Below are 25,982 nucleotides of genomic sequence, written 5' to 3' on the forward strand. Positions count from 1 at the left end.
ACCCATGAAATAATGAATAGAGACCTCCATGGGATGGCTGCTCCCTGTTGGTGAGAATGAGGTGGGTTTTTATGAAGATCAGAAATTTTACACCAAGTTGGAGCAGGAGGAACTGGCAGTCATGGCAAGATCCAGAGTCAGAATATTCCTGGGACAGATGAGATTTAATCAGCTCACATTCTCCAAGAATGAAATGGGTGGCAATGCATTTTCAGAAGGGATTGTGTGATATGGTAGAGGATTGTATTGCTCAGGAGGCCTGTTCCAAACTGTGTACTGCCCAGAATGGCATTGCAGTTACAGTGCAATGGATCTCCCTGGCACATCCTGAGCCTGGGGAACAGTAAATGCTTCATACAAGGCAGCACCAGGACAAACCCTACCTTGAAAACTGCATTGAATTTCTTTCTCTTTTTTTTCTTTCTTTCTTCTCTTTTTGCACTCATTTCTACGCAGATGAAAAGAGAAAAAGTTTTGAAAGAGTAACAAGAGAGGGTAAATTTCTTCCCTCCAGTAAACAAAGCGTGTAATAAATCACTCTCCCTGTGTTATTTTCTGCCTAGGAGGCTCCAAAACACAGAGATTTGACTAAAAATTTAAATCCCACAGCTTGCAAATCCAATTCAGTCTAATTGATCTGCTTTGCAAAACTATTCCCAGGTTCAGGCTATTCAAATCTTTTATACAAGTGATTACTGTGAAGCAAGGAGAGGCAAGCTCTTATTCTGGTACTTCAAGTACCCAGATCATGGCCATTTTAATGTGCTACCAAAACTTGATCCACAGGAACAGAGGGGCAGGTGGCCATGGAAATATTTTTATTTTAATGAATAAATTAGAAAGATGTCTTTGTAAAAGCTCTGGATCCCCTGCTTTCATAGCTAGGGTACATCAAAGAAATTATAGGCATTAGGCACCAAAATCATCCAGGGAGAAAAGCTTGTGAAGAATCAAGCTGTGTTTATGTGTACTACCTGTTTTGAATTTCAATCTGGTTCCTGTAGTGTGATTTCATCTCTTGCTGAGTAAAACTCCACTTTGTTTCACTGGGTGAAATGAGCAGAGCCAGAGCCTGCAGAGGAGGCTCAACAAGATACATGTGTCTTCTAACCTGCCTTAAGTTTTCATTTCCTTCATCTCTGAGAAAGCCAAGGGCTAAAAATGGTATACTGAGAATGTGGAAATTATTTGCAGCTGAAGTGAAAGGAGAGAGGTGCACTTCAGATATCTCCTGCTGGCTTTTGGGGGGAATTTCCTCCAAGCAGAGTCCACTAGCTCTCTACATGCCAAGAAAAGACAACAGTGTCTCAAACTTCATAGCAAACCCTGAAGGGTTACTTTGCTGTGGCTTTTCTGAAATTCGCTGTTCTTATGCCAGGAAAAATTCAGATCAGCCATTTCAAGCAAGGCTAAAACAGAAGTAAAAGTATTTGCTTGTGCTACATAATTTTGGATTTCTTGGGCACATTTCACCTTTTCCCACTCCCCAGCCCTGCTGTAGAGCATGGGTCATGTAGTTGGAAGGAAACAGACCAAATTGTGTCTTTTGCTTTCTACCTATAACCAAATTCCTGCTACTCAAGACATTTGGCAGTTCACTTAGAAATTTTGTTGTGTTTCTGCCATGCCCTTGAGCTTTGTCACACCATGTCTTGCTGTCCCCCACCTTGCAGTTACGAAATCAGTGGCTCTCTGCTCCCCAGGACCCATGATCCAGCTGTCCTGAACCTCCAAGAGCAAACTGCTGAAAATTAAACAAAGACCACATGATTCCTTTGATTAACTATAGGCCACCTATGCTCTGCCACACTACAGTCTTTAGAGTGATGCCATCACCATCACCCCATTTAAAGCTTTGAGCAGCTGCTGCTTGTTACTTTCCATTACAGCCACTTTATACCATGTGAAAATTTGGTCACGTATCAGCTCACAAGTATAATTTTAATGATTTAATGAAAGGTGAAACACACTGAAAGACGTCCAAGGAGATTGCATCATCGCATTATATCATAAGCTACTTAAACTAAAGGCATGAATTTAAGATATCATTTTTAAAAAAACACGGCTGTCAATTAAAGATGATGTACAGATTTTTGTCCTAAAGGAAGACAGAAGTCAACTTAGTAGTGAAATTGTCATTTCTTTTGCCTAAAAACGCCCGCGGTGTTGCCACTAGAGGGTAGCGGTGCTCCACAGAGCGAGGGGCTACAGACAGCATCCCCTCAAAGCAGGGCATCTTCTGGGGACCACCGCCAAGTCTTACGGTCGTGAAAGAGTTTGGTCAACAAAATCCCAGATGGTGACACCAAGGGACACCAGCTCAGGGCTGTTGGGGTGCTGCTTGTTCAATCCCTCCGTGTGGCACAGAGCACAAGTCCCAGCTCCGAGTGAGAGCCCAGCCATGAGAACAGATCACACATGACAAAACACCCCCAAAAGTCAGGGTGAGAGGGTCATACTAAAGATCACAAGTCGTTGTGAATAATCTTGAAAGCAAATCTGAGAAGAGATTGTGGCCTGAACCCCCCAGTGCAGGAGGGCACCTCAGAGGTGCCATTGCTGAGTGGGAGCTGAGATCCCCAAAACCATGGAGCCCACAGAACCATGCTCTCATTGTCCTTCCCACAGGGCGCTGGGATATGAAGGGATGAAAACCTGTGTTAGCACCCCCATAACCACAACCCAATTTAGAAGGGTCGGCTTTCCTCCTACCGCACCACATCTGAAGGACAAACACCAATTGCAAACACCCACAAGTTAATCAGCTCACATCTCAGCAATCCTCCTCAGCATCTGCAATAATTATGACTGCAGCCCAGAGCATGCCATCAATTTTAATCTGCATTGATGCTATGCAACCCAGCTTTTTCTGGTCTGGATCTTGGTGGTTTAGAAACCTGCAAGTCTTCTTGTGTCCTCTTTCTATGGAAGATGCCACTCAGATTCCACCCTTCTTACATAGTTCCCCTCGCCCAGCAAAGATGATAAGAAGGTTCTGCTAGTGCCTGTATTGTGGACACACCTATGCCCATATGGTGGCCATGCAAACATAAAGACAGTTGGCAACAGGACAATGCCTGAGTCTACACTGCCTAATTTCATTTTGTAGAGGCAACAACGTGGGCTGAGTGAGTGAGTCCAGCTGTAAAATCATAACAGGAAAATCACAGGGTAAGAAACTGCTGAAATCACGGAGGATGGGCAGGAGGAAGACTGCCACTGACCTGGCGAATCAAGGGACAGAAGGGGAGGAAATCTGACATTTACTCACAGTTATAATGATTCATAGGACATAGAGCACTAAGGGTTAGAAGAAAGAAATAGGATGAAAATCAAGGTTTAAAATGACAAATTAGTCCTATTAAGTCAAAGTTTAAACAGTGTTTCAGCAGGTGGAAGTCCAGACTTCAAGAATGTATATCACATATGCCAAATGAGGATCTGAAAGTGTTCTTCAGCTTTTAAAATCAACCTTGCCATTATTTTACATAATTTTTCACAGCACATTACATGGTTCCTATTTGCTGCATTTTACCTTAAAAATCTGATTAGTTTTTTGTATGCATAATTTCCAGACCACCAAATGACAGTACTTGTTTGTCACTGTCACAAATAATACGTTATTCTGGTCAACATATTTTCTTAGTTTTAGAAATTACATGTTTAATACTCATATTTTCCAACTGCACTATTTTGGTGTGTTAAAAATAATATTTAAAAAATTCTTTCCCAGAGAAGAAGAAGTAAATTATGACTATGCATGATCATGAATCTAATGTTTCTTGTATTAACATTACAGATCGTTTTGTTTGGTAAATTTTTACTTATTCTAATATTCTCCATTCTTTGAGTTTTTCTTCTATATCTTTTCATTTGAAGCCAGTAGAATGCAGATCTAGCTGAGAAATTTCTGTGTTTTATATATATGTCTGCTCACCATGCTTCCTGTTCACCATCCCTTCCCTCAAAATTGCGGAAGCAGATCCTGTAGGAGGAATTTGCTGGTAATCGATTCCAAAAAGGCTTCCCTATGAAGCTGTTTTGAGTCATAGGCAGACCAAAACTACATTTGCATCTGGTGTAATTTTGACAATTTTTTGTGCTGTGGGACAAAATATTAAGTCTCAGTGAGGTTTAGTTAATAGAGAGGAATGTGTGCTTCGAGTGTAAAGCTCAGATTGATTTAAAGCAAATAGCTCAAGGTGGTCAGGAGCACCTACAGAGCATATTACTGTAACTGTAAGGACAGACTGAGCTCCTGTGGAGAGGTTTACTGTGCAAATTAGCAGAATGCCACCCCTTATGTTTACCTCTGGTTTGGAGATAATGATAAACATCACCTCTTCATAATGTTTATGTATTTTTGCTACTGAAATAATTCGCCAGCCAGCCACAGCAGTCCTACATGATCAGGTTTTTCTGAAATCCCTTGCTGTAAATTTAGGTATCATGTCTACATGTGGTCAAGGATCCTGGTTACAAAATAATAATCCAGGCTTTGGGTAAAAAAGCCTCTAGCCTCTAACTGAACAGTTAATAGTAAGAAATCATCCCGTGCATAGATTTTTTTGCTCTCTCATCTTCAGTACCACTTCTCTCAAGACATTGGGCCTTTTCTGTCTCCAAATTTTCTTATGAATCTTAGATTTTTCTGCTTAGCTTCATTTGGAATTTATTTTCTTCCCTTAAAGCTTGTGCTCTGGTTTCATTATGCTCTGCCACCTGGTAAATGCTAATGGAATTCTCTAAGATTGTGATATGTAAGGAAAATCTGACAGTGTTCTGCTAAATTTTTGGTTTAGGGTATCCAAAGCAATATGGTTCTAAACCATGATTCCCACACATTTTCCCAAATTTCATATTGGAAAAACCTTATTTTCTTCAGCAATTGGCTTTTACCCATAAGGATTAAAAATGCATCTTTTCTTACAGTTCTTTCACTTGCTCTATATTCCTACCCACTATCTTTTTCTCTTCTTCCAAACTTCATTTTTCACAGAACATCTGCAGTATCTTGCACTGATCGCTTTATGGTTGCTAATGAGAAACTTGAGTCAGGGTTTTTAACACTAAAAAAAAATGACATTACCAAATATTTGAGAACAGCTTTTCAGAGAGAAGGGAATGCATGCCTGATTTCCACAGACTCAGAAATACTCACTTATAATATTTAGATTCTTGGATCTCTGCACTTCCAACAACAAGCCAGAGATCAGTACTGAGATAAGGGTGACAGGAAAAATCCAAACATTTTGTGAGGCTACAAAAGGGCAGGGGATGCAGGGAAAAGCACTGAGAAACTTAGTGGAGGTCCTGAAAGAGAAGAGAAGAGAAAAAGCAACAATTCCTGCAGAAGAGATGTTCTAATGTTCCTTTCTTTGCATCCACAGGTTTTCCTGAGTACACACACAGGTCCATGTAGAAATCCCTGTCCCAGTGCAATTAGACACCACGGACAGGGTAGAAATGCTGTACTCAGTAAGGTGTATTGCACTCTTGCTCTGCTGCAATGGCACAGGCAGAACAAAGTCCTCTATGTGATGCTGAGGAAAACCCTAGGAAGTAAGGGTTCCCCCAAAAGAGCCCTAGTCTAACTGGCATACAAGCTGACCTGGCAGGTGATGAGGTGGTAGCCCAGTTGTCCATTGGTGACAGAAGTGACAGACATTGCTCATGGCACAGAAGGAAGCTGAGGCAGAAAAGCCCAAACCCTTACTCATGCCAGGTTTTTTGATGACCTTGAGCTCTCATTGGCAGGAATGTCTCTGAATGGAATTCACTGCTGTTTCCATGAGTTTGGAAAACTTTTAAAATCAAGACCTGGGAGAGGAAAGCTGTGTTTAACAGCAGAGCATTTAGGGTGCAAAAGAGCAGCTTTTATATCAGATGGTTCCTCTCCCCTTTCCTCCATGTACTAGCCAAGTCAGGTTAAAGCTCCCTTGTCTTGCTTTTTTTCAGGCCCAGTCCTAAAAACCTTTTTCTTCTGAGCTCTGTTGACCACCATTGCCATCCTTCTCAGGGGTTTTGGCATGCTGGTACATTTTGGATTAGTAATGCCAGACAGCACAGACACCATCAGTCTGTATTTTCTGCTTAAGGGGACATTTCAGAAGAATGGCCTGACACATTTCCCAGGTTTGCTGGTATGAGACTGTAAAACAGCCCAGAGCACTACGTTTCCCAGCCTGTGTTTTCTCAGCTTGGAATACAAGAGTCATATACCAAGATACTATTTCTCTCCTGAGACAAGTGTTAAAAGTGCTCCAAAATTCCTGGCACATGTAAGTTACTGGGAGAGACCACGGCATCTTCTCACATGGGTGGCTGAGTAGGGGACAGATGGCAGAAGCAAAGGAGAAGCAATAACAGCATTAGCTACCAAGGGGTTAGATGTCTCCTGTTCCCCTGCAGCTTGAATAAGGATGGAAAAGCTTCTGACTTGCAATTAAATATCCTGAATTGTTTCATTAGTGGTTTTAAATTCTATTTTTATATTAAGTGAAGGGCATTGGACTGAACTATTATTTGGGGCTTTTATCTGCCATGACCAGAATGCCTATCCATGGGCTTATCTCTGGCTGACAGCAAGCTGCTAATTGAGTTGAGACACACAGGCTATGGAACGTGGTGAGCCATGCAGTGCAGCAGAGCAGGGAGAGCACGGAGCCAAGCCACATCACCCAGCAGCCCCAGTGCAAAAACCACAACTCAAATCCGTTGCAGAAATGCTTCTGACAGGGCATTCTCCAAAAGACATTAAAAAACTTGTGTGAAGCCATTTGAAGGTAAACCTTAAGATTCCTACATTGGTTTCTGCTAAATTTTGCAAAATTGAAAGCCAGCCTATAATTGAGTAGTCAAGTGCCCAGACTTCAGCAAACTCTGTAAAGAAGTGAATTTAGATGATAGAAAGAGCCTAAGGTAAGACTAGCAATCAATATCAATGCTTAAACGTCTGGAGAAAAATTTCTAGGAAGACACCTTTTTAAATGTCATCAAGACTTCTGTGTCCAGAGGGACAAAAGATCTAGGAGTCTACTTCCAAACATGACAAAATCTCACGGGTACACAAGATTCAGGATGTCTCACAGGGACATACACTGATCTCTCCCACAAACCCTTCCTTGTTTCTTCAGAAATTAGAGAAATGAGTTATACCTTCTGAATAAAGTTTTAGAAATCCCAAAGAAATGCAAATAAGAGTAACTGCTGAACCCACAGTTGTGACTTCTGCCTTGATTGAACACAGTGTTGTGATATTTTCTACCTTCCCATTTGAAATCAATGGAGATCAAAAGACTGTAGCAGACAGAGAAAACAAACAGGAAAACCCAAAGAGCCTACCCACCATTTCTTCCACCTGACCAAATTCCCTTTTCTTGCAGGCACACACATCAAACATATTAGGTCCTGCAAAGGTGGCATACCAAAAAGTGAATTTCCAGTGTAAAAGCAGCACTGTCCAGAAAAAGCTTCTGTAGTCTCTAATACAGAGTTACTATGTAGGAAGTTGATAATAATAATTTAGTGGTCAGATAGATTCTTACAATGAACTGAAAAGAGATTCTTTGCTCTTTATGCATGACTTCAACCCATTTGGGAGTATTGATAGTTAGGGATTTTTTCTATTTTTGACCATAACTTGCAAACTCCATACCTTCAAAAATGCCAATAATTCCAATCCAAAGTAGCACTTCAGCCATGTGGGATTGCCAATTGAAAGAAAGCAATTTTCAGCTGGAACTGTATCTTCTTTGCCTGTGCCTTCTCAAACTCATCACACAGTCACTCATATGTGAGAACATGAGCACTTTCTGCAATGATCTCAGTTCTCACCTGGAGTGGGACATTCAGAAGAAAAGCTGCATGGTGCCATTCCCAATGGACTTCTTAGCCTGGCAAAAGATTTGCAGCTGTGTAAGGAAGAGGTTCATGGCTGCACATGACCTGCACCCCACAACAACACTGCCAGTACATTCCAGGTACTGGTGTACTGTTGTTCAGTGGGTTTTCCATCATGGGCAATGAAGGATGTCCTGGTAATGCAGCTCCTGTGGAGCCAGACATATGGCTTGGTTCTCTCAGGTTAGGTAGGCTCTCTGGATTTTCTGGCATTAACTCCAAGTGAGCTCTATCATTTTGCACCTGAGGTGGTCACAGTTGTGCTTGTGACACAGGGAACTTGACTCAGGGCTTTTCCAGCTAAAAGCATGAAGTATTGCACCTAGGATGGAAGATAGATCTTTTCCACACAGTGTTTAACCACTGTCTGACTTGCAGAAAAAACAAAGGTATCAGATCTTTGCTTTGAACCATCCTGTTGTTGGGGTTTTTTAAATCCAGAAAGACTTTATGAAATTTTTCTATAAGTGAAGAGCTCAGGGTCATTACTGCAACTTAGATTATTTGACAGCTCTGCACATCATCTTTTTTTGACAATCTGGTCTGTAGACTGTGACCCATTCACAGATCCAATGGTGCTGCAAAGGAAACATCAATCAGTCAGGGAAGGGTTTCTTATTGTGCAGAATGTGAAGAGGATGAGCTGCCTCACTTTATCCACAGGGAGAGAAGAAGAGGAGGAAGGATCTGTTCTAAAAGATGCAAGGGCAGAACTTCATGTGTCAGGAGCCACACATAAAAAGAGCAGTGGTGGTGTAGAGGAATGTGTTTTCTTAGAATACACAAACTGACCCAGGCAAAATACTGTGTGAAGTGACCAAATTTCACTGGAAATAAAACCAGATTTTTAATCCAGTTTGACTTGATGCTGTACCTTTTCTTACACCAGACTCATCGCCTTTGCTTTGTGATCCATAGCAGTAGTTTGACATTGGTGATCAGTCAGCCAAGGATTCACAGCTCTGGCTCATTTTCAGCATAATACCCCAGAGAATGGCATTAGCTGGAAGCCAGGGGATGGCAGCTAAATGCAGAATATTCTTAAGTATCTCCCTAGAACAGAGCTGGGAATGTCTCAGAGGGTCTAGATTTTCTCAGATAAAATAGCCATTTTTAAGCATATCAGAGTAAGAGCCTTATCTCAGTCTGATCCAAGGGATGGGCTTTTATCCAGTAACGATGGACACTGCGATGCAAATCCACTCTCAGGCTGCTGCTCCATGGGGAAACAGATGTTCCTCCCCTAGGTTCTGTTGCATACTTCCAACCCTGGGTGTATTATACCAACCAAGAGTGGTGGTATCAGGGTCCTGACCCTGAGCACAGTGTCACACGGATGAAAATCTCTTTTGGATGGAAACCTGAGCACGGTCTCCCAATCACACCTTACCCAAATGGCCAAATGCTTGATGCCAGGCCCTTTCTCTCAGTGCAGAAATAAAACCAATCCCTGTAACTCAGCCTCACACCAACCAAGCCACTGTCACAGGTCTTCTGTTTTTTAATACCTGCCTTTCAAAATATATTTGAGGCCTTCTTTTCTCTGATAGTTCTATATGAACATTAGGAATTTCTTTTTATATCTATTTGTTGGGAAGATAAAAGAGGGATAAAAAGTGGATTTTGACACTAAAATGTCAGCTGCTGCCTTGATGGTTTAACACATGATGAGGTACGTGGTCTGGATAGAAATCTGAGGGGGATGATCAATTGTTTAAAGACAAAGCCCATTTATAATAGTGGGTTTTTTTCAACATCTTGCCTTTAAACTGATGAGAATATGTCAATAACTTCAATGTGTTTCATCAAAGGTGCTTACAGAGGCTGTGTTATGTGGAATTTCTGTAAGATCTGCATCTCCACAGGAAAGAGCATTGAAGGGTCTCAGCTGCAGACCCATGGTGCTGATGGAGCTCTGGGGCCAACACAGCAACAGCTGACGTGTGGGGTGCAGACAAGTTATTCGTGCTCCTTTCCCATCTCCAGTTCACGTTCATTAGCAAATGATGAGCTGTGTTAGCATGGCAAATGAATCACAGCCTCACTGGAAGTGAACTTTGGGTAAGCTCTTTGGAGCTTTGGAGGTCATTGTATTGTCAGGACTTAGATTTATGCAATGGAACAGTATCATTAGCACACTGTATTTGTACCTATGTAAATCTGATGCTGTTTTAAGGTATTTTTGCTGGTTTACATTACCATAAACAATTAATCAGCATTCAAAATTCAGAAGGATCATCTGTAAGCATGTAACATTTCATTTGATGCCTGAAGTTGAGGGCTTTGGAGGAGGTTATCAGTCTTTTCCAGACCTCTCTAATTTTATTCCTGAAATGTTTCACCAGCATCTGCAACAATGCTTCTCAACACAATGTATGATGGCCCTTTTGCTCCACTGGCTTGTTAATGTCTCAGATTGCATTATCCCTGTTTAACCCCACAGATTCAAAAAATGACAATTCTATCAAACCTTCAGGGGAAAATGGTAATATAGAAGGAGATATTTTTGTTTTGATTTGAAGAAAGAAATCTATTGAGTTGAATAAGCAAATTGAAATGGCAGAGATTTCAGCATATGTAAAGTACATTTAGAAATATAGAAAAAAATGCAGTAATGAGAAGTCCTGCATGCAGAATATAATCTACCAAAACAGTTAAGTCTATGCTAAGAAACTCTGTTAGGACTAACATGTTTTTATCCTCAAAAACCATGAATCTTTGTGTGTCTTCTAGATGGAACAGCTGGTTTTACAGAAGGAAAGTTGTCTGTAACAGAAGAGTACTGGCCACAGTGAGACACAGTCTTGACATAACTTTCCTATTATTTGGCATCCTTGAGAACAGGAATTCCTATTCTTAATTCAAGATTTGCCACTTTCTTCTGTTGTGGTATCAGTGCAGAAAGTGGCTGGAATTTCAGCGTAATAAAGAATCAATAAGGGTGGAGAGTTAAATCCATTTTCCAGTATACCATGACAGATCTGACTAGCCAGACTGAGCCAGTAAAGCTCTCAGTGAGCTGAACAGCCCTCAGCTCCACAGCCACCACCAGCTACATTAGTGGGACAGCAGACACTCAAAGCTTCTGCACACACACACAGATGCTTGGGTGCCTAAATTGAATATCCAAATCATGCCTTGAATCTCATCTCATGCAGGTGAACAGAAAAGGAAAATCTGGAACAGAAAGTAACAATACTGTTGTTCTGCTCACAGTTTGCAGTGCCTCTGCCAGTTCTGAATACTGGGGTGACGGGGAAGGTTTGCATCAGACATGTAGAGATTTTCCTTTTATCTGTAAAATTAAGACTGTTGTAGATGGATGAATTTCAGGCCTAGATTTTTATTGACCTCCCAGACAACCATGATGGTTGACATCTAAAGGGTGTGAAAAGTCAGGGGTTTTTTTCCCTTTACATCCCACCAGGACATGTCCAGGGATAGGGAGCTACACTTGCCATGTGGCTGCAGAAAACATTAGTAAGTGAGCACTAGGCTGAAACTCTTTCCTGGGTGAAAGACCTACTGACTCAGACAATCCCTCCAGTACCTCAATTCTGTGATTAAACAGGGATCTTACCCTTGGTTATCTACAGCACTAGTTATACATTTGTGTTTAGTATAATGTGACTTGAAGTTGTTCTCAACACCAATTATTTATCTCTAGGCTCTAACTGTTTCAAGAGTGCTTTCTGAGTAGTCTTGATCAAGATGCTCATGACTGATTGTACATTGATTGCTCTATTGTTTACCAGCAGAAGTAGTCCAAATAGTTTCAGAATTCTGGTCTATACTCAAAGTAGTCCATATTCTTTTTAAACAGGAAATTAAGGAGCCAATCTCAGGCAGTTCATCTGGGGAGCCAAAATTAATAATTATTTGTTCTTAGAAATACCTCCTCATACCATTTTTTCATTCAAGTGTGGATGACTTTTATTGTTTCTCCACAGACAAGACAACTATAAAAGTAAGAGTTTCCAGAGGGGAAAAAATAATAGTTTATCCTGTGAAGGAGAGTTATACCTAAAAAACAAAAACAAAACCAAACCCAAGTATTTAATGCCAGTAAAATTATAAGACCTGGTAAGTACTAGTTTTCAAGTCATTTGAATACTGGGGATGCTGTGTAAGTTTAATGATAAAGCTAATTATTCACAAGAACAAAATTTGAAAGGGTTTTATGGTGAATGTTTCACAGTAAATTACTGGCACTATTTTGGTCACTGTGGCATTTTAAAAACAAGCACTTGGTTATACTCAGCTTGCTTGTAAGGCTATTAGATACTTCTCAAGGTGCTTGCTTTAAGTGTACACTAAACAGATGTAATGTGGCTGTGGATGCTGTTTATCTAACACAAGTGATTCAACATGCCCACAACAGAAAGCATGTAATTAAGTTCTGCACACATCATTACTGGAGTTACGGGGCAGGCTAAGAAATATTTCACTCTTCAGAGTCTTGAGGGAACTTGTGCTCCTTCTTCCGGCATGGATCTTTATGTTCTTTCCTTCACAGGGCAGAAGAATACAAAAGTGTGTGAAATGTTTCAAACACAAATATTGTTTTGCCAGGAATTTTGAGTCGCTGTCCTTATGCAAGAAATGTCACACTGTGCACAAAAGCAGGAGCAGCTTTTCCCTTGAGCCTGCACAGTAGAAATTAATAATGCAGTCATCATTTTGTGCATTCTGTTGCATCTTTCTACCTTGCTTCGCTGCTTAAACTCATGTCAGATTTTTTCTTTCTGTAATTATTTAATGTGAAAGTTCTTTATGTTGGAGGATAGAGTCATATGGAAATGTTTTCTCACCTCCTGGAAGTAGTTTTGTTTTTATGTTCTATATATCTATTTATTTATTTATCCATCTATTTATCTATCTATCTATTTATTAATTTTAATATCTTTATTTATTTCTAGCACAGATTTTATTAGTGCCCTAGTTTACAGAGCAGGGAATAAATTGCACATGTTTGTCTCTTCATCCTTTATTACAGCATTAACCTTTCCATTATCTGCTCAAAAGCAGGGTTTAAATGGCAACCATTAGATCCAGCAATGACTTCATCGGCTAATTTAGCAGCAATCCCAATCAGTCAGTTGATGGCCCACAGATCCAAACTTCATGAGTCAGATCATAAAAAAGGAAACAAGAAATAACAGCTAAAACCAGATTGAATTCAGGGGTTATTGGCTCCTCTCCACTTGCTTTTATGGTACAGCAAGTTAGCTAGATTGGAGTCACAAAATGGTCCTAATTGATAAGGTAGCAGTGCATCAGATCAGACATTTTTTGCATGCATGAATTTCCATAATTACCTCCATTCAGCTGGGAACAAATAAAGTATAGATTAATTTTCTAGGATTCACACATAAAAATCCACATTTATTTCTTATGAAACATATCACTATGCTTTTGGGAGTTACCAGTTCCTATTTTAGAGTAGGATGCATTGGTGTGGTTTGTACACTTCTGCCTGCCCCCTCAGGTTCTCATCTCCCCTTCATCCTCTTCACCTGCAAGATGACAAATTCTTCTCTGTCACTGTTTGGTGCCCAATGGGAACTGAGAAAACTTGAAATATTAAACTGGAAAGATCCAGACCACTACGCTTTTCTCAGCCTTGTGGGCTGGATCCCAACGCCTTGGCAATACTGGGTTTAGGGGGAGTTCAGGCCAAGGGAGTCATTGACCCAGTCTTCACTAAGCTGTGAAATTTATATTGACATCCCTCTAGTTACTCTGTGATGGGATTTCAATCCTAGTGAGTAAAAATTAATTAACTTGGTCCCAGAGAACTAGTTTGTGTACACACACCCTTAAGACCTTACCTTAAAGCTGAAGAACCAGATCTGGTAAAACAGCAAGCCATACTATCACAGGTACTTGTTAACACCTCTAATTTAACCATACAGTGTTTTAGTATGAGAGTGTCATAATTAAAGAGCCTATCAAGGGCATTAAGACAAATGTATCTGAAGTGGAATGGGTTAGTTTTTCATACTAAGAAGAAATTAATTAATATGATGGTACAAAATCCTGTGTTTTCACAGTTAATCTGCACCCATTATCATTGCAGCCTGGTTAATGAATCCTCAGGTATTTCTACGTCCTGCTGAAACCTGTTCCATATTTGTATTTTTTGTTTCTTAGAAGCAGTACATATACAATGGCCACCATTTAAGGAAAATAATGACAGCTTAAGCAGAAGTGCAATAACATCCAGGATGTCTTTGATGCACAGGGTAACACACTTCTTACATCTTACTTCTGTAGTCTGATTTAGGCCAAGCACTAGATTTGGCATCAGGGAGGGATATTTCTGCATCTCACTCTGGCATGGAACACTGTTTTAGGCCTGGATATTTTCTTCTCTTTTTCCTAGAACATAAGGCATCATCTACTTCTTAGGCTAAACTGGGAGTTATTTTATTATAGCAGGAAATAATTAGTGTCTCAGTCTCAAAAAGCTTGGTCTTCAGTACAGGCCTTTTCCTTTTTTAGTGTTTCAGGCACATTGTAGAGGTCACTGTCATAGCTCTGGTGAATGCAGTGCACAAGCAGATTGTCTCTGATATCATCTGCAGAAAATACGTAATTAATTTTGTGTAACTCCGTGTGACTAAAGCTGTTGGTCCTTTACAATACACCTGAAAGAGAGGACCCCATCTTTATATCTTGGAGTCTGACTATGTAGGGTCAGAGGTGAAAAAGGGGCTGTAACTCCTGCACATGCAGTGGAAGACAATTGAAATAAATCCAGGAAGGTCAGAGAATCATAACATATGCTGAGTTGGAAGGGACCCCCATCATCAAGTCCAGCTCCTGGCCTTGCACGGGGCACCACAAGAATCACCCCATGTGCCTGAGAGAATTGTCCAAGTGCTCCTTGAACTCTCTCAGGCTTGGTGCCTGTTTCAGTGACCAAACACCCTCTGGGTGAAGAACCTTTTCCTAATATCCAGCCTAAACCTCCCCTGGCACATCTTGAGGCCATTCCTTGTCACTGGTCACCAGAGACAAGTGGTTGGTGTATGCCCCTCAATTTCCCCTAATGAGGAAATTGTAATTGCCATGAGGTTCCCCCTCAGTCTTCTCCAGGCTGAAAAATCCAAGTGACCTCAGCTATATCTTTTATGGCTTCACCTCAAGGCCCTTCACTACCTCCTGTCCTCCTCTGGATGCTCTCCAATTGTTTATTGTGTTTTGTTGTTGTTTTATTTATTGTGTCACCCAAAACCACACACAGAGCTTCAGGTGAGGCAGCCCAGCCCAGAGCAGAGCAGGACAATCCCTCCCTTGCCTGGCTGGCGATGCTGTCCCTGATGTCCCCAAGAGCAGTGAGTCTCTCCTGGCTGCCAGGGCACTGCTGGCTCACGTTCAACTTTCTGCCAACCAGGACCCTCAGGTCCCTTCCCACAGCACTGCTCTCCAGCCTCTCATTCCCCAGTCTGTCCACACAACCAGGGGTGCCTTGTCCCAGGTGCAGAATCCAGAACCTGTCCTTGCTAAATGGGCCACCTTCATATGGTTGGTGACTGCTCATGTCTCTGATTTGTTGAGGTCTCTCTGCCCTCAAGGGAGTCAACAGCTCCTTCCAATTTAGTATCATTACCAAACTCAGTATAACTTCAGGTCCAAGATACACATCTGTCTCCCTGTTCTATATTCCTATACCTCCTACAATTTTACTGACCAGCTCTTCTCCCTGGTTCCTGGAACCAGCGTAAGAAACTGATGTGAGAGCACAGGATGTAAGTGAAAAGTACTAAATAAAGGAAGCAGACATCAGTAACTTAATTATCCTCCTGTCAGTTTTTAAATAATTTTTGATGAATAGGGAGAACATCTTTTCATGTGAGCTAAAAATATTACAGGAAATTAAATAGGGTTGTGAAGATGTTAAATCTGGAAAGCATATTCAATCATTATAACATCAGTTTTAGCTCTGATTTAAGCTCAAAACCTCAAACTAAACCTAACTTTGGAGCCTTCACAACATCTCTGGAGTGTATTCTGGTTGCTATATTTATAGACAGTGTTATATGAACGTTCTCTATGTGCAGCTATTCAGGAGATATCGAGGCAGTGGGTAGTACTCCGGAACACATCTGCTTGATGTACCAGCATTATGGAGTCAGAAGGATTTAATTTAGCAGCTTTAACTGCATACATTGTTCACAGGGCTTAAATGTGAGCAACCAGAAATTATTTAATTATTTTCAAGCATGAATACCAAATTACTTTCAGGAAAGTTTGTATGTGGGAGTAAGCATGTGCATGTGTATTCTGAATTTATTTTCTGGCAACTAAACATCCTACAGACATCGGTTTGCTATTTCAAGGAGAGATTAAATCTAAACTACCTTGATACTCACCCCTATACTAAAGAGAACTTGCAAAAATGCTTGGATAAATCTGAAAAATAAAATTATTAATTGCTTTTTGAAGTGTTTTTATTCTTTAGCAAAAAAAAAAAAAACAAGGGAAAAAAAAGAAAAAAAGAGAGAGAGACAGACTGAACACCTGTGCTTTGGGGAACGAAGCCTAGAAAGAAACATTTGGGAAACTTAAGAAAGATTATGAAATAAAATTAAGAGCATGATCTTACGCTTATAGGAATTACTGGCAAAACTCTTGGTGACTTTAATCGCGAAAAGACCAGAGCTCAAAGCATGAGCCTAAGAAGGGAAGAAAAGAACAGAGCAATGATGAAAGACAGTAGGCACAGAGAAACGGTGACAGTCAGAGAGCAAAACCCAAAACCAAACACTTTCATGTGAAAATCTCCACACTTCAATGACCTAAGCACTTCTGATGTCTGGTAATTTCCCTCTGTGGGAAAGATGGCCCCAAACCTACTGTCACTGTGCACTGAACTCAAGATGTTCAAAGTTGCTGATTATTCTTTGAAGTTTTCTGTTTGTTTGTGGGTTTTTTGGTGGATTTTTTTGTTTTCAGCCTATCTGTTGTGAATTCAGGAATTTTTACCCCACCAATTCTGGGTACCCGTGTCTCTGGTGACTGGGGAAGTCTTAAAGAGAGATCTTACAACTGTAAAAAAACATTTTCATTGTAATGGTTTGGAATATAGGTGAAAAATTGAGGTGCCTTTAGTTAATGCTGTAGTTTTATGTGTTTTCCAACAGAACAGAAGAAACCTACTGGAGCAATTAAAGGCCCAGGGAAGGGAAGCAGACAGGATTTAGATAAGGTTTTATTAGAAGAATTAGTTTTGAATTTTACAGTGTCAGTTCTGAAGGCCTGGGCCTTTAATCCTGCAAAGATGCAGGATTTTTTACCTTTACCATGCAATCTGTGCTGGGTGTTGCACCATCATACATCATTCCCTGTTTGCAGCACAAATGATTTTCCGATTGAGATTTCTGAAAACTTTGAAAAAAATAAAGCATATGATTCAGCTCCCATTGATCAGCTGAACTACACCAAGCTGCAGAGCTTGTGAGGATGTAATCTTTTGGGGGAGTTAAATTTTAACAGACTGCTGGGGATATTTTTGGTTTGTCATATGCAATCTGGCTGGAATCTCATTGGTACTCACTGAGAAGTCAGAAAGTATTATATCTGCTGCTGGTGAAAGGTTATTCTTAATTTTGATCTGGCAAGCGAGTTATCAGCCATCATGAATGACAAGATTCCTTCTCCCACTCAGACAGTGATGAGCAGATGTTAAAACCTACTGTCTTAAGAAGGCAGAATTACAAAGCCATTTCAAAGTCAAGGTTAAAAACCTGAGATGCTTCATTACCCTTTTGTAGGAGAATATGAAATAGTATTGTATGCTTTCCTCCCTGCCTCCATTAACTAATTCTCTAAAAAAAAATTGGTAGTTCTTGTTCTAGGAGGCAACTGACAGTTAAAGACTGGAATGAATATTTTACCTTAAACTGGAGAGAGAAGAGTATTAGAAAAATAAGAGGTTTCAGCTATTTTTGGCAAAATCAAGCTCTGGATCAAATTGTCTGGCATCACAGTGGAGTTACCATAAGTAACAATGAAGCAGGCCACTAGCTGCTTAAAAGAGCTACTTATAAGTGGATGAATCTTCATGTTAATTTAAAATGCAGTGATTCAGTAAACAACTAATTTAAAAGATGGTGATTCAATAAGCAATGGAGATCATCATTTCATGGGTTTGTGGGATGGCATCCCACCACAAACTGACAGAGTAAAGTTTTACACCAGTATCAGTGCTGATATGAAATTGTGTCTGTCTTCAAAGCTAGAGCAAACTAAGGGAAAAATAAACAAGAAAATTATTTCTTAAGTAAAACCTTCCATTCGCCCTCAAGGAAATGTTAAAGAGAGGATCGTTTGATCTAATCATATAATGTGACCAAATGTCTGAAAAACAGCTGCAGCATGAAGAGGGCACCACTGTTAACTCTCCAGCATGGGCATTAATGTCTGATGATTAGCACTCATGAAAAGCACTTTGTTGCACATGCAAAATCCAGTTGCTAAGGGGACCTGAAAACTATTTAAAGCCAGAAAGTGACAGGCATCCTTATGCAACCTCAGTGATATGCTGTCTCTGCAATACTCTTTAATGCAAATATTTGTGGTGAGAAGTCTCAAGCTGAGTAAGATCTCTACTGCCCTGCAGGTAATGATGGAAGAAAGGAAGAACAGGACAGAAGAGAGGTATATAGATAGATCCACATTCAGAGTGAGACCCTGGCTTCTACAAAGCCTGGTGCCAAAATGAAACAACGACATTTATTCAACATGTCCATATTCAAAATATCTAAACCATACTGCTGATGAAGACATACCTAAATTCTCTGTGCTGCATGCCCTGCTGCTTTCCACAGACTGACAGGTTACTTCACCTGCCTGGTGTTTGCTTGCTGATGACAAGGAAGAGACCTTGAGCAGGAACTGAAATTGTCATCCCACACAAATACAAGGCAGAGGCTTTACAGGTACACTTTTCTATCTTACGAGATGTTGTCCATACAACTGAATATAAAATAATTCAAAGAATTGCTTGACTCTAATCACATTTCTTAAAATTGTGATTTCTTTTGCTTTCTGGTATCAGTCTGATGTCTGACTGCAAGCATACTTAAAAGCACTGTGCCTCAGCAATTTATTCCAGCAGACAGAGAGCTGAGGAGTAACTTCATGTACAGCCACTCAGTGCAGTCTGGCAGTGGTCTTGTGATTTCCATAATTGTGAAATACTCCACAGAGACAGGATCCAAAACAAGGGAGGTAACATTTCTATTATGAGGTTTCTATTGGAGCTGTGTTAACAGTAACCCAGTAAATTAACTGTGCTATCTTCACAATTCTCCTGGGTGATGTCAGACTACACCTAGAGCTTCTTTCCCATGAGTTAAACAGGTAACCACAGCATGCATGCAGCACAAATTCAGAGTTTGGCTGAAGGAGACTTCAGGAAGTACAAATTTTACAAAGGTTACAGGCCAATATTTTCTGGAAATTTCAAGGACCCCTTGTGCTAACAAAACTTTAATTAAAGGAGGCTTGTTGAGACAGTGCTGAGCTGTGAGGTTAGTACTAAAAATTCATTAAGAAAATAAATGCCTGTTCAGTGTTATTAAGAAACAATGTCTTGGTAATTTCCTTTGCAGGGCATATTATTGAATCTGGAGCAGGTTTACAATCTTGGAATATTAATTACCTTACACTAATGCTGTCAATACCAAACACAGACTGGTGGGCTTTCACAGAGCAACTGGTCCCTTTCTACAGCCTAAACTGAAGCCATCCATTGCTTTCCCATGTTTCGACCTTAGTGTCTGATTTCAGACACAATCAGACAGCCAAAAGCAGGAATTGAGTAGGAGAACAATGTTATTTGGTGACAACCAGGGTGGATTTTCTAATGATGCTGATAATAGCTCCTTTATCACAAATTAAACCCTGCCATAAAGCAGTCACTGGCTCACAGCACAAGGAGGAAGTGTATGCACAGTAAGGGAAATGATCCCTCTTCCCTGCTGCTCCCTCCCCACATGTTGCATGGCCCAAATGGTGTTCACCAACACAGCCCATTTTGATGACGACAGCTCCTATCCCATTTCCAGGAGCATTTACCCTCCCAAGTAATTGGGTAAAAATCATCTCTGGGACATGTGATAGGGCATGTCAGACAAAGCAGAAGGATCTCCTTGGGGAGGAGCTCATTTCTCCAGTGCTGCAGACTCCCAGGCTGTGAGTATGTAAAGGGGGACACTGGCAACAGCATCACAGGCAACTTCACTACAAGGAAAGTTGAGTTACTTTTGGTAATGTAGGGCCAAATCAAAGACAGCCACCTTTGGGTGCCATTGCGTTCTGAGATTGACCTTCCTCCACCCCACTGAAGTGATTTTGGCACTATGAATACAGAGGCAAAACAACTTCACCAAGTGTACAGTGGCTGCTGTGTAGGAATGAGGTCAGCTTCTGCCTCTCTGAGAGCTGTGACTTGCTCGCCCTCCTCTGTGACAGTCTGGAACCCACTCATGTGTGTCCCCAAGTCGCCACGAGCTCCAATCCATAGCCAAGGTTTTAACACAGCAAGGCAGGATGAACTCTGCAAGGTGATAGGCTACATTTGTAATCTTGCTTCTCTGGGTGTTTCCTCTTCCTTGGCAATTCCTCATTACTTGCTGTGTCTTTCTCTAGCAGTCTCCTAGCCTCAGTCTGTTGGTCGGTTTCTCTAAATCCCTTTAGCCTTGGCTTTGTCCAGAAGCTGCAGAGCATAAAACATTACATCCCATCACAACCACAGCTCAGAAGTGATGACAGCTCTAGAGAGCATCTCAGCCTGTAAACCTGTATCTGGCATTTAGAATTCATTTTATGTTATCTTTACACTGCAGACCAAGTAGCAATTTTAATACATGAGTAAACACAGATTCAACACACCAAAGGAAAATCATTCTCCTGGGATGTACACAAACGACAGTTTAATTTTTTATTTTTCCCTCTAAGGCTTTTCAGTGCCAAAAGACCTTGAAATTTATCTTGTAACTGTCCACTGCCTTTTTTTTTTTTTCTTTTAATCTCTTGCTTGTGCCATCCCACCCTGAGGACACACTACACTACAAAGAGATACAGAGTTTGTCCCAGAAAAGAAAACCAAACCAAACCAAAACAAAACAAAAAACCAACAAAGCAAAATATTTTGCTGGGGAAAAAGAACTCAAACCAACAAGATACCTTTCCAGCAGCTCCTTTCTCATCTTAGTCAAACATTGCTACCACTTTCAAAGCATCTAAATCAATTCTTCCCAGTCTTCTTTAAATATTTATCTATTCACCTTTCATTTTAATATACAGCCTTCTGGCTCTGAGAGATTAAACACTTAAAAGGATGAAGTCTGCCCTCATCTACCATGTCTCTTGGGACAATCACCATTCCAATCCTACTGGGAAAGATACACCACTGTGGTTTCAGGTGGACTGATTCAGACCCTAGAATGTGCAACTTCTCTCTCTCCTTAGGTTGCAGCATTTTATTGACTTTTGGTGGTTAGCTGAACAGGCTGAATATCTGTGTATCTCACTGAAAGCTAAATCCAAGAATTTATAGTGACTGAAGGTCTAATACATTAATAAATAATAGCTGTGCAGAGGAAGGTAGGAATTCAACACCTTCTACAAGTACTCACAAGGGTAAAAGCAGTGCCACCAGGCAGCCCAGGATGAGCCACACAGTCTGACAGGCTGGAGAGCCAAGGGCACGGTGTAGGCACAAAGAAATTACCAGTGTTGCCCTATGACAGAAACTCATCCTTAATTAAAGAAATTTTATGGCTGAAACTGTTGTCTTAAAGGCATTTTTGTTGTCCTGTGTATCTCTCAAGGAGATTCTCCAGAAGTGTGTTAATGGTAAGATAGCATGAGCCAAGTAAATGTCAAAGTGAAATCCTTGGAAGTTGTCACTTGCAGTGGTGGATTGGCTCCAAGAGATGATACAGCTGGACCTGCCTTGGCTCCTGCAGACAGTGCCTGGTGCTGTGCGAGATTGGCAAAACCAGGAGTCCCCAAACCAGACAACCAAAAATAGAATTGCAACTATCCTCCAAACCCATTCCTAGCACTTTAAAGGCCAAAGGCTTTGAAATGATGAAATTCCTTTCCAGTCTCAGCACTATTTTCTGTGTCAGCCATCTGTTGCTCTCCTGCTTATCCCAGGGAGCTGTGCCAGCTGCCTGTGCTGCACAGCTCCCTGCTGAAGGGCTGCAGCCCAGGGAATGAGCTGTCCGGGGACAGGGAGAAGGGAGACACAGGAGGAGCAGCCCAGAGGGGCTGTGGGACCGACCAAAGACACATCCTCAAGGTGAGGGCAAATGCTTTCAGTTCATATTTCCCTTTAAAAAGTTTGGGGCAGTCACCACTGGTAAACCAATTTCTGTATTCTAGATGTCTTACTATTTTCTTTGTTGCTTAATCCAAAGTTTAAAAAAAGAAAAAAGAAAAAAAAAAAAACAAGTAAAAATATTTGGATACCCATTCTAGAGGATTTGTTTTTGTTGTTTTTAGTATTTTACTGGAATAAACTGTAATGACCTTGACTGTAACGACCAGTGGCTATCTGAGTGTCTGGAAGGTCAGTCAGAGTCACAGTCAGAGTCAGGGGCACCCCTGGTTCTGTGGACAGACTGGGGAATGAGAGGCTGGAGAGCAGCCCTGTGGGAAGGCACCTGGGGTCCAGGTCAATGGACAGCTGAACATAAGCCATGAGCCTCCTGGCAGGCAGGAGGGACCTCCCTGTCCTGGGGGACATCAGGGACAGCATCACCAGCCAGACAAGGGAGGGATTGTCCTGCTCTGGGCTGGGCTGGGCTGCCTCACCTTTAGCATTGGGCACAATATGAAGATACTGAGCTATTAGGGAGTACCCAAAGGGGAGCTATGGAGATGGTGGAGGGACCACATGAAAGACGTGGAGGGGAAGCTGTATGAGGAGCAGCTGCTGTCACTGGGATTGTTCCACCTGGAGGAGAGGAGACTGAGGGGAGACCTCATTGCAGTTACAACTTCCTGGTGAGGGGAAGAGACACAGGCAGTGATCCCTTGTCTCAGGTGACAGAACCCAAGGGAATGGCCTGAAGCTGTGTCAGAAGAGGTTTAGGTTGGATACGAGGAAAAGATTCTTCACCCAGAGGGTGACTGGGCACTGGAACTTGTTCTCAGGAGAAGTGGTCGCAGCACCAAGCCTGAAAGAGTTCAGGAAGTGTTTGGACAATTCTCTCAGGCACATGGGGTGACTCTTGTGGACTGTGCAAGGTCAGGAGCTGAATTCTGTGATGCTGATGGGTCCCTTCCAACTCAGTATATTCAATGATTCTATGTTTCTATCTGATTCTTGATGAACAATTACTGCTGTCCACATGCTACTGACCACTGTCAGAAGTGTTTCTGTGATCTTCACCTTAAAAAAAGATTATTCCAGTGTTGTCACTGTAACCCAATTACACCCCATGTCAGAGCAGAACAAAAGCAAATGTGATTTTGGCTTCAAGCCTGCCAGCATCATTCAGTGCTTCAGTGAATTTATTTCCCCTAAGTCAGCAGTATTTAAATTTGTCTGTACATAATTCCTTGTCGTTTATTCATATCTCAACAGCTGGATTGTGGCACTCTGCCCTCCATTGTATCAGCATAGGCTGAGCAACACAGAGCCCCTATGCCCCAGAGACCATCTACTGATTTATAGCTCACTCAGGCATAATTTATTTTGGGATGACACAGAGTGGAAGATCCATTGCCAGTGCCCATCTGACAGGAGCAGGAAAGCAGCCAGTGCCTAGTGCTTATGGGGGACAGGAAAAACTCCACTTACACTGAGAAAAAAACTGGTAGATGAAGGTTATTTTAATGTAGGCAAAATGCAGACCAGAGGTACAAACAATTGCTTAAGCCAAAGCAATTGGTGCATCATTGTATAACAGGTCTCAGCTGAGCACGGTAAAAGGCCATGCATCCATAGCCCTCTGCAGCTGGGAAATAAAACATTCTAGCTTAGAGCAGGAACTTCTGAACCAGAGTACCATTAATGGTTTCAGCCATAGCTTTGGCTCTGGTAATAGCTTTGCCAAGCTGGAAATTATGGTAATAATCTTTGTTGTTCTCTGGGATAGACAGTTTCTTTAATGTCAGTCTACAGGGTAATATCTCAGGAGATTAATCTAAATTTTTAACATGTATGTATATAAAACTTTCCTGTAGCCACAAAAGGAAAGCTGCCCAGTGCCAGTAAAGGATTGCTGGTTCTTAATTTTACTACAGATGCACTTCCTTAACCTCTATTTACTCATGTGCTAAATGAAATTCTACTATTTAACTACATTTCAGGCCAATTAAATGATTGCAATTTCAGCAACTTGAAATCAGGAAACATAATATTATTGTTGTTAGTAATAGAGGATAAAACAAAAACAAAACAACAAAACAAACAAAAAATCCCTACACCTTTTCCTAACTGAAGGACTGTGGCAACATAAATTAAGAAGTTGCTGGAAAAAGGAGTCCTGCCTATTCCCCTTCCATATTGAACTCACACACTGTTTAAAATCATTCTCTACATTCATCAGCCCGGAGGAATCCTCTTCACAGCACCTGTAGGAGCTCTCTGGGGTGTTCCCCGCATCTAAGCCTATGGACTGAGAGTGTGTTTGTGCTTCAGCTCCTGAGGGCACCATGCACAGCGATAAGGGGTGGTGAGACTCAGCACCAGCTGTAGCAAACACTGCTCAGGCAACTCCCCAGTTTCCCCTTCTTGTGTATATTCATCATCAGCAGAAGAACAGTAACCCCTGGGTACCACTTTCCAGCTCCCATTCTGACTCGCTGCCTGATCCCAGACAAGGCAGTTAACCTCAGTTTGCCATTTTATGCCTGAGTGTTAAAAGAATGTAGCATTTACCCTCCTCTTCTGGGTGTTGCAAAGCTTTGGTAATTCGTGTTTTGATAATTTGTACTTGTCAGCTGCTTTGGGATCCTCACACAAAAGGAACTAATGGATCAATATGAGTATTTATGTGAAAGCCAAACATAATGCATGCAAGTTGAATGCAGCTGCATGCGCTTTGCTGGACAGCATTGGGCCACTGGGCTTATTTCTCTTCTCTTTTTACAGGAGCATGATTGCAACTGCATCCTTGAGTGGTTATGTCATTTAATGAGGACTACAGTTGGTACTGGTTGCATTTTTCACAAAAAGAAATTATTATCTTGATATTCATGGTACCCTCAATGTTGCCCAAGTTGTTGCATGCAACATTTTTCAGAGGCACCTGGACAGCTCAACATCCCTGCAATAAATAATTCCTTATTTTCTTTCCCATCCTTTACAGTAAGTCTTTCCTTCTTTGATCTGAAACACCATTAGTCAAATTTTTATTGTGTTAGGAAAAGTCTTATTTTCGTAAGACTTTGTGCAGTGTTCAGTCCTGTTTAATGACTGACTGCAAGGTATGGACAATTACCTAGAAGGCTAATTACATACATTATGATTCCAGCTTTATAGGACAAATTTCTGCATGACTGCAAGAGAACCATGTCTTCTCAAGTGCCTCTTTTAGTAACAGAAGCCAACAGGAATGTATGAGAGATTTCTTTCAATAAATCAGTCAATAAAGAGAGATCTGTAAGAGCAGCTTGCCTGAATCAGAGGGCAGACAGAGCTATGCTCCTGTTGGCTTCAGGGAGCACTATGTGCTTCAGAGAATTCTCTCTCTGCCCTCCACCATGGGTACAGTACTACAGCTGCTAGGTGCAAAGACCAGGTTATTTGCCTTTGTAGCTTTCCTTCATGCCCAGCCAATCTAACTTAAACAGACTAGGAACAAAAAAGGTGGCAAACATCAAAAATAGGCTTTTGTAAGTGGGGAAAAACCTGGGAACTAATCAGAATGAGAGATGTCTCCATGCACTTTTTACAGGCTGGTCACGTTCTCCAATTGCTCTGGTGATTTGTATTTAATCACAGCCATTCTCCTTTGCTTCCCATTCCACTCCTCTCTCTGGCTTGGGGATGAAGTCACAGGCTAAGTCTGTGATGATGACAGTCAATGACATAGTTATAGGAAGTATTT

General features: G+C 41.2%; 1 protein-coding gene across 1 annotated transcript in view; it reads right to left on the reverse strand.

The window, feature by feature from the left end:
* Positions 1–25,982, reverse strand: part of KCNQ3 (potassium voltage-gated channel subfamily Q member 3) — a 186,314-nt gene that overhangs the window by 31,615 nt on the left and 128,717 nt on the right. The gene's annotated exons all lie outside the window — the stretch shown is intronic.

The sequence above is a fragment of the Cinclus cinclus genome, chromosome 1 (assembly GCF_963662255.1).
Source record: "Cinclus cinclus chromosome 1, bCinCin1.1, whole genome shotgun sequence".
NCBI classification, from domain to species: domain Eukaryota; kingdom Metazoa; phylum Chordata; class Aves; order Passeriformes; family Cinclidae; genus Cinclus; species Cinclus cinclus.